At 40.1% G+C, this 9523-nt stretch overlaps 1 long non-coding RNA gene across 1 annotated transcript; it reads left to right on the forward strand.

Moving 5' to 3' along the window:
* Window positions 1–6138: 6138 nt before the first annotated feature.
* LOC111261631 (uncharacterized) lies at window positions 6139–8536 on the forward strand. Its single transcript, XR_015311616.1, has 3 exons — window positions 6139–6252; window positions 6416–6471; window positions 7344–8536. It is a non-coding gene; the product is annotated as an uncharacterized LOC111261631 (long non-coding RNA).
* Window positions 8537–9523: the final 987 nt, after the last annotated feature.

A 9523-nucleotide genomic window follows, 5' to 3' on the forward strand; every position in this document is an offset into this window, starting at 1 on the left:
AAAACACAGGCTAAAGGGCAGAGAGCTCTATATGCACCTTATCCAAGAAGTCGGAGATGACAATATGATAAAAGCAGTCGCTAACACGTGCTTTATACTCTAACATGTGATCAGCAAATAAACTACACTTATTCTAGGTGAAATAATAGGCATAGGCTATAGGCATGAAAATGTAACTGTTATCCTATGGGTCGCACATGGGCTGCTTCTTGATCGACCGAGTTCCTGAGCACGACGTCGTGTTAAGATACCCTTACAGCGACCTTGATGCTTTGTCATGGTCCTTCCAATACAATTCAAATACCAATTGCAAGTGAACCAGCCATTTCAAATTTCTGATCAAAAAACACAAAGGACAGGGGCGAAGTTCCCCGAACATTTTGACCTGCCCTGTGCTCCATTTAAATTGTCACAAATAAAAGTAAACCTGGACACAGAAAGTTCTATTAGAAGACAACTAAAACGCTTAAAAATGCAAGCTCTAGAACCATAACTGCTGCACATTTCAGTCTACGAAAGCTCACCTAGCTTTCTTCAGTGCATAAGGATTCAACATAGGACTAGTAATCTAACAAATATGAGAATATCGATCTAGGCCGAATAGAGTAACATTCATATTGAAAATAACTAGAAAAAATAGTACAATCTAGGGAGCGGTTATAATACTATAATCAAAACTGAAAAAAGCAAACAGCAAAGGCCAAAAAAAGTAAAAATTATTGGAATCACGCCTTCGAGTGGGAAGTAAACAAATTGATTAAGCAAGCTAGGTAAGTGAGCTGTGAAGATGGCACGAAAGAAGCCACAGAATTGTCGAGCTCTGCAAAAGTACTTGCCTCTGACAGGCATCCGATAGAACGAAAGCTAAATCAACCTGAAAGAAGAGAAACACTAACTATCGAATGATCACAGGCATGTAATGAACGAGGGGTAATTCAATAAAGGAGCAGCTATTCATTTGGCAACAATATAAAAAAGCAAGTATTTTCCTACGCCGTAAGGGGACCATGGCGAATGAATAACCAGAGCAGTTAAAACCATAATGCAAGAAACGAACAATTATGCTATTTTTGAAATATTCAAAATGACCATCAGATGAAATTTTCAAAGATGCAAATATATTAAACCGAGATAATACACAAGTTTAAGGAATCCTAAGCGGAGAAAGGAGAAGTATCTGTAGAAGATAAAGTACTCATTAACTCTAATGCAACGCATAGGGAAGTCATGTACTGATTTCGGCTAAATTCAGTAGAATACAAAGCAGAGGTAAAATCCGAATGGATTGTTTTCTAAGAGAGCGACGTTTCTACCAAAGACAACCGTCTACAAGCTGAAATCTGGGAACGCAAATCAACTAAAGTACCAAGCGTAATATTCACAATGTTAAACAACCGATTACAAGAACATATTTGAAACAGAAAAATAGATAAATAGCCCTGTCACCAAATGGGTTAAACATTCTTTACCTACACTAACAAAAGTTTGTATTTCGTAACCAGCAAAAAGTATGACGCAATTAATTGATAGCTACTTCTTATTAGGCGAATGAGAAGCGATTTCACAAAGCTATTGATAATGTAGAATTGTATTTTTAAACTAGGAACAAAAATGTATAGTGCTAAAAAAAACATATATAATGCATTCAAAGCTCTATGCTAAAACTGCCCATATCCTATATTCCTGTACGTACGATGAAAAAACAGGCGTGATTAAAAAAGCATACGAAACTAACCTATTTAGATTTAGTGAAAGATAGAGAACGTAGAGAAAAAATAACGATGTTTGCCCCTTTTTTGCTACGATAGTACGAAAGAACAATTCCACAAAATTGTAAAGATGACACATTCGATCGATGTCATAATGTTCTATAGAAGTTCAAGTTCCTATTTTAGTTTACAAAGAGCGACCTAATAAACTCTTAAAGGATATCCAATTTATTCATTTTAATTCATTATGCTGAGACTACAGCAAGCACGTAGCATAGAAATACAGGTCAGTATATAGCTCATTCAGCACACTTCTATTGAGGTTTGGAAGATACCAAAATGTGATAGGAAGCCCAAGAATAAACTAGAGCGCACCCACAGGGGACTCGACTCGTTATGAATTATGGCTAGAAACATCGTATTGAAAGCTTAATCTTTTTTCCGGCACCCTTTAGAATTAATTAAAGTAGAACACCTCTTTCCAGAAAGCAGAACCCCGAGCTAAAAAATACCTTGATGCTGTGAATGGACGTTAACGTTTTACCGCAGGCGTTATCGTAAGTTCTGACCAGATTTGAGAATATGTACCGGAAAACACACGTTACAGTATCATGAGTTTCGTTTGTAATAAACAGTTTCCATGTACATATGTACAGGGTGGTTCAAAAATGGAATGCACTGCGATTTAGCTAGACTACTCTTTTTGGAAAGTATAGTGACGGGTGTCAACTACTTAAAATCACTGCAGACATACGTTTTACCAAACACTCGGATGATTTTAGTGGAGACAGCGAATTTTACACTTTCCTCATGATGTAAAAATGACAGATCTTAATAATATCTCCCGAACGGTGGCCTGGACATAGAATGGCTGGGTGTCCTGGACCTGACATCGACGGACTTCTAGTGCGAATAGCTACCGGAGTCTACATCAAAAAACCGACTACACGGGAAGGTCTAAAAGCCATAGTTAGGTCTGAGTATAAATAACCCTGCCTTATCAGCAGTATATTGACCATATTAAACACCTTTAGTAAATTACTTTTCAGTTTGAATGTAACTATGTAAATAAGAACTAAAGTTAATCACTCAAACTGTGTATACATTTGAGTCCCTGTGTATGTAAAGAACTATGATTCCACTATCCAAACTTTACTGATCGTTGTGGTGAGAGGCACATGCAGCTGTTACTTAGTAAGATTGTAACACTGGATAAAAATCCGTTTTGGTACGTATCGCGTTTGTGATGATTTCAAGCAGCTTGTTTTAGCTTTGATCTTTTCTGTAGCCTTTAAATGATTGTTAGCAATTTAGCGCGCTTTGCCAGTCAAGCTTCTATGGATACAACGATTGCAGCCATATTCAGAAAACTTCGCCATAGTGATAATATCCTTCATAACAATTCGAGGCAGATGGTGTTTAGCGTAAATCACAGATTGATCTTGCGTGCAGCTTTATTAGGCTGCCGTTTACGGCGAAGCGACCGTTCGACCTTTTGCATCCCATTTATGAGTTCGTGCTTAGAATAATGGTCGGATATGGAAGGGTAAGAACAAGGTACATGATTAGTATAATTAAATTGTGTATCTTATAATGATGACGTCAACATGAAGGGTGATATGAGGTTAAATCTTATATGAAGTAGAAGCATCAAATGTTTCGTTGTGTCTTATTATCGGTATAAGTATATCGTTATTTTACATTGAACACGGGCTTGTTATTATACCTTTAGCTTCAAACATAATCATAAGGAAATAACAATGTACAGAGCTCACACACTCTCTTTCATCGTCGTCCCTTGCTTTAGAAAAATTATATTCGAATCAGACCATTTAGGACTGCAGTTGTGTATTAGGATTGTGGATCATAGCACTACTTGTTGACATTATAAGTCAGCGATGTTTGATCTGTTGGGGGGGGGGGGGGGTACTTGAGCACTAGCTTTATAAGCCAAATGTCATGTTCTCGCACATTATGAAATGAAAATCGAAAACGCAATAGCCGTGGTATACAATATAAAAACTAGGCCATTTATAGGGGCCTTCAGGCACCATGCTTTATAACACCCTTATCGGGTCCATACGATCAATTTTTCAGTATGCGTACGTGTAAGCTCTGTATCATATTTATGTGTCGCCATGCCGGTAATAACATTCTACGGTGCCTTCACGTTTCCGTGAATTGCTACAAAATCATCGCAAATCACCTGTTGATAAGTAAATTTCTCCTTTAGATTATCGGCAGGCATCACTGAGTTGCTCTTAATCGTACTTTCTGATGCCTGTTTCGAGTTCGCCAGCACAGCTTCGGTCGAGAGCGGAACGACGCCACATAATGACTTCCTGATGACATCGAATGTTAGAACAGGCTTCAATATCAAGGTTTATTATTTATTCCAGGTTCATGACCCTAAAAGCCATACTCCGAACTCTAAAGGTGAAATATTTACTAAATTTATTTCGTTCGATTTGTAAATAAATATAGATGATTGTGTATGATAAGACAGATCAACCTACAAAATATTGTATGTTGCGTGTTATTACAATGCATAACTATTTGACCTTTATAAGTTCCTTTTAGACTGAAATATATAAATTGTTGATAAATTTACTTTTCATATTTCATAAACTATACATTTAAATGCGCGCGAGACGAAACATTTATTAGTCAGTAATCCCAAACATTATAGTACACTAGTACACCGCTTTTGTGCACGACTCTAGTCTTTTAAAGGCGTCTCTGGGGCGAAGATGGCGTGTATGAGAAGCAGATGGGATGCGAGCGCCAATTTACAAATGAGACTTTATGATCCTTGATGGCTCGTGAATACTCACGAGGCCCTTTCGCCGACCCACCTCAAATACTGATCTCGTTCCAACTCGCCCAATGGACCAAGCAAGTAACGAAATAGTATCACACGGCTGCCTCTATGTGGCGATTCTAAAGGTGCCTCGTCTTGCCAGGAATCACCGTAACGAATCTGAGCTTCATCTGTCGGATACAGGCATGAAAAGTGAAGTTCGAGTGGCCATGGGTTTTTGTTAATGCAGTATAGCAGCTAGAGACTAGTCGTAACATTCAATATTAATTAAAAGTGTTACAAGTTAGCCCATTTGGGCTCAGGAGATATTATTGTTAGTATTATCTTTCAGCAGATATATTCTATTGGTCCTTCGGCGACACTTCTAGTGCCACTAGTTTTTTTCCGATTTTCTTTCATTTTATTTGTACGTAACTTAATGTCTAGCCCGCTTCGTGAAAACAGACTAGAGTATTAAATTCTTTCGCGCACGGCATATCAAAAAAGTAGGCTAGAGTATAAATTAAGATACATATGATAATCGCTAGCTGAAAAAGCAAGCAATCTTCGTGAGATCTTTCTGCAAAAATATTTGAGTGAAATTCGTACACCGTAGTGGACTGGTACAGATGCGTGATATTACGATAAGTATTTAGATTATATCCGTCTTGTTCGACCGACAGAGAAACTGCAACCACCGCGTTGTAACTGAGTGGCAACGATGGTGCTCAGCCGGGCGTTGTTCGAGGCACGAGAGTCTCTCCAAATAAGCTATCGCTGATTACTTAGGAGGCTCACCGTAGTTGCCCAAGAATAAAGTACAATCAAACTGTGTCTCAATGGCAGCAGCTTGCACCATCCGTAGGCCCTACGTCGAAGTTGCAGTTATCTAAGAAGTTGCTCCCGAGATAAAACAGCGACACAGCACAGCCGAAACAAGGCAGCTCAGAGAGGGTAACAGCGAGGTAAAAATATCCCGCCCAGTAGCGCACACCGAGTGAAACGGACTAATACCTCTAATTGGTATTACAATTAAAGAATGCTGAGTGCCTTAGGATGTGGCGCGGAGCTCAACAGAGCTAGTTTTCCCCAGCCAACAACAGTGTCTCTCTCCTTATTTGTAAACAAACGAGCGTTAGCAGACTGCCAAGCGATAAACACAGTAACGTGTGCGATTGGCGATAATGGAAAGCCACAGTTCGGGCTCGCACAAACTTCCAATAAAAAAAGATCGTTGCGGTTATGCTTCGCGAGTACCGCACAAATACAGACTACGATTTGCTCTTAAAGGGAACACTGAGGGATTCGAAGCGACTGGCTCATTCGAAAAAGATCCAATAGAACAGAGACGTTAGAAATCCTGAACAATTACAAGCTATGTTCGCTGATCACTCTTGCTAGTGACTTTTTTGACGCCGTATACTTTGGTGAAGCTCATTTCATACTGAGTGGCCACGTGTATAAATAACCGCTGCATCTTCGATGGAGAGAATCCTCGGGTGAATGTATTGCAATGACTCCGGCAAGACTCCCGCCACTGTGTGGTGCGACTTGTACGTCGAAGCTGTCACTGAGCCTTCTCCTTTGGAAACGAAGGTGCGATGGCGCCACCAAACAATTGCGAACTCTTTTTTGTAACGAACTACATGTTTTTTATCGACCAATTTGAGGGCGTTAGAACATGTTTCCATACCGGCGGGTCAACGATGCACAACGGCAATATCGTATAGCCGCCCCAGTCAGGTATTTTGCTCCCGCTATTTCCATGCGAAGGATTGGGCTTACAGAGTAACGATGAAAATAATTCTCAATATTAAACATTTTATTTAGCTTTCACCACTGTTGTACTTTCTGTGTTCTAGTAACCGCCTTCCATTTGTCCCATTGGGTCATGCTTCGATTGCAGATGTGTTGACATTGCCGTTAACCGTCGCATCTCTGGGACTATTATTCGATGCCGAGGTGAAATTTACTTTAACATTTTACAGGCCAAAAAGGTCGGTGAAACTATTATACTAGACCGCTCAAGAAACCAAAATACTAAGCAATGCAAGAAAATTACAATAATTCTAAAGTATGCTCCTTAGTACATACTATACCCATCCTTATGGTAAAATTAATGAATATTGTTTCAAAAAGCCGAGGTAATTACATAAAGCTTTACGTAATAATTGTGTATCTAAATATATGTCGCATGTTCTCATCCATTGTTGAAGTGAATGGCTGACTGAAAACTCGTTTTTTGTTTTTACATGCTTTTAGTTTTTTTTTTTTTTGTCTCAATCATAGTGTTTGCTTGTCAAGCCAAGTTTAAACAGAGAATACTCACATAAATAATTGCAGCTGTGTCGCGGATGGTCAGTGCGTATGTACAATGCACATATGCTTACAAGCTCATACTGATTCAAATCACCAAATTAGTATAACCTACTCATTATAACCTGAAAGGAACTAGACTTCAGCACAATGCTAATCGAACTACTCTGCTTTGATCCTTGTTGACGCACGTGAACAACAATGCTATTCGTTTTTCATTACTCCAACGTTTGCGGTCCGTATATTTCTCTCCAAGAAACGACAGGTCAACAAAGGCAGCAGCAGGCACCGCTCAGGTGACGTTAGTATCTCAACGGGTAAAAAGGTTTCGATTTGTCGCCATTATTAACAAAGTAGTTGTGGCAACGGCTCGTGGGCAGCCTTGGTAAATCGGCAGATGAGCACTGTGTTTGTATAGCAGTTTCCCCGTTACATGGCAACCTAAGTGGTCCTCATCTACTCTTTCTGCCAAGATCCCTCATCCTTCTTGTTCTGCCTTCACCTAATTCGGTTTTTAGGCGATTCGCCTGCTTTGCCTTGCGGCAAACAATACAGTCATGGCTCTCACACAGCTTTGCCGCGCGTCGAAGTATGACCGTGCCTTGCAAGAGTCTGTGCGGTCTCGTTCCTGCACCCGATCTCACCGGCTTCATTTCGTGGCTACGGCAAGCTCGTCAATCGGGCAAAATGACACCTGATGATGTGTCCACGATCGTCTTCCTCGTCGCCCAACAAGAGACAAGACAGATCGATGGACGTTTTGTGGTCGTCATCGTGAGAAGAATGACGCTGAGTAAAAGAACGCGAGGGCAGGAACACCTTCTCGGCCAGCATGTGGCCTAAGCCAACATCCGAGGTCAGATGAACTCAAAGCCCGCCATCAGTTCCTGAGACGCAGCAGCAAAAAGAAGGACCCGATCAACACACGCCGAGTTGGATAAGCAAGCCATGAATGCTCGGGATGAAGCCTCGTAAAGGAACGGAAGGGGCAAAGCGCTACTGTGGGGAATCGACGAATGAAAAGGTTAATTGTTATGACGGAAGAGGTGATATTGCGTTGCGAACACCATTGAGGGCTGTATTTCTTTCACAGGGGGGAAATGAAAGAGGAACTTCTAGAGACTTCTATACTGACGGGCGGATGGTCCGTCACAGAAATATGTATAGCGTTGGCAAACCGATACCGACTTTGTTTGGGACAAGGCCATGTATTACGTACCCACTATGTACATTCCTATTTATACAGAAGTGCGAAGATTGTATGTGTACATTGATATACCGACAAAGATCTATGTGTGTGCTTTTGTAAATCCTCTGGAGCATTTAGAAATTATAAAAAAACAGTTTACCATACGATAGCATTTTATGTATCGGAGAACCGGTGTTTAGCGGCTTACAGAAACTTACAAAAATAGAAGCGAAGTACTTCGTACAAGTTATTTTTTTGCTTGCATTTGAGCTTTACATTTCTTTAAATAAAATATAAACTAAGAAGCATTGGATCCTGTTGTCGTATCAAAAAAAATAGTCTACGATTAATTAATCGACCTATCCTGCGGGAAGATATATATAAGAAATCTTACAGAGAGTGAGACATTTTTCTAGTAAAGTAAATGAGCTTGACGTCATCGGTATCAGTTGTTAAAGGCTATTGATAACCACATGTCTTTGTGGCCGAGGTAGCTTTAATTTTTCCAAGCACCTAGCATGCAGTAATCCTAAAATTAAAAAAACCTTAAAAAAAAACTCTCTGATAGATTTATCACCCTTCTAAGCTGTAGACTTCAGAAGGTTTATATTCTATCTAAATCATACCGCTTTCCCAAGATTTGATCAAAGGACACAACATATTCAGGTAGTGGAATTGTCGTAGGCTTAAGTAAGGACTTTTGTAGATTTACGAAAAGAAACACGAATATCCTGAAATTTCTGCTTTAGTTTTGGAATCGTTGGGCACCTTCGTGTGCTGGTTTCGCGTTTGGCAAATTTTGTGTGTTTACGCAAATTTGCATCTCTATCCAAGCAGGCCAATGGTGAGGGGCACCGGTTAAAAGACCTTTAGGTAGCCGCAGCTGGTTGGACCTTCGTGGTTCTCAATGTCCATGTGGGGTAGTCAGTTCCGCTTGCTATACGAGATCCGACGACCGCATCAACAGCAGCCGTCGTCCCTGATTTGTCGATTTACGGTGTGACGCGAGCGCTTTTCAGTCACCTGCAGCTGTTGCCGCGCGATAAATACCGCCATTTGCAGTGTTGCTTGGTAATACGAATGATGCTATATGAGACAAACAGGAAGCTAGTGAGCCAAGCTTTCTGGGTACATAGGAGAATAACTTAGAAGAATGACCGTTCCTCAGCCAAACATAGATGGAGGAGTTGTCGCGATAACAATGGCGGAGCCCTCTTTCTTCTTTCCATTTTCTTAGCCTTTACACGAACCTTCGGAAGAATACTTCCAGGCGGAAAGCGGTCCAGCGCTTTCATATGGCTGGTAACCTAAAAATAGTACGTAGGATCATAGAACTTAAAAGAAACAAATCTTTGTGTTACAGACGTTTGCGTTTTAAGAATTTAAACTGGAGGCCTCTGAGTACGTGTTGTGGTTATTTTTTAAAATTTATTTAAGATTTTCCGGTGATTATAAATTTATAGTATAGCTAAGATTAGGCCTAACTGAATTACAAAAACTTCTTTTTAT

The sequence above is a fragment of the Varroa jacobsoni genome, unplaced genomic scaffold (assembly GCF_002532875.2).
Source record: "Varroa jacobsoni isolate VJ856 unplaced genomic scaffold, vjacob_1.0 scaffold_63, whole genome shotgun sequence".
In the NCBI taxonomy this organism is placed as follows: domain Eukaryota; kingdom Metazoa; phylum Arthropoda; class Arachnida; order Mesostigmata; family Varroidae; genus Varroa; species Varroa jacobsoni.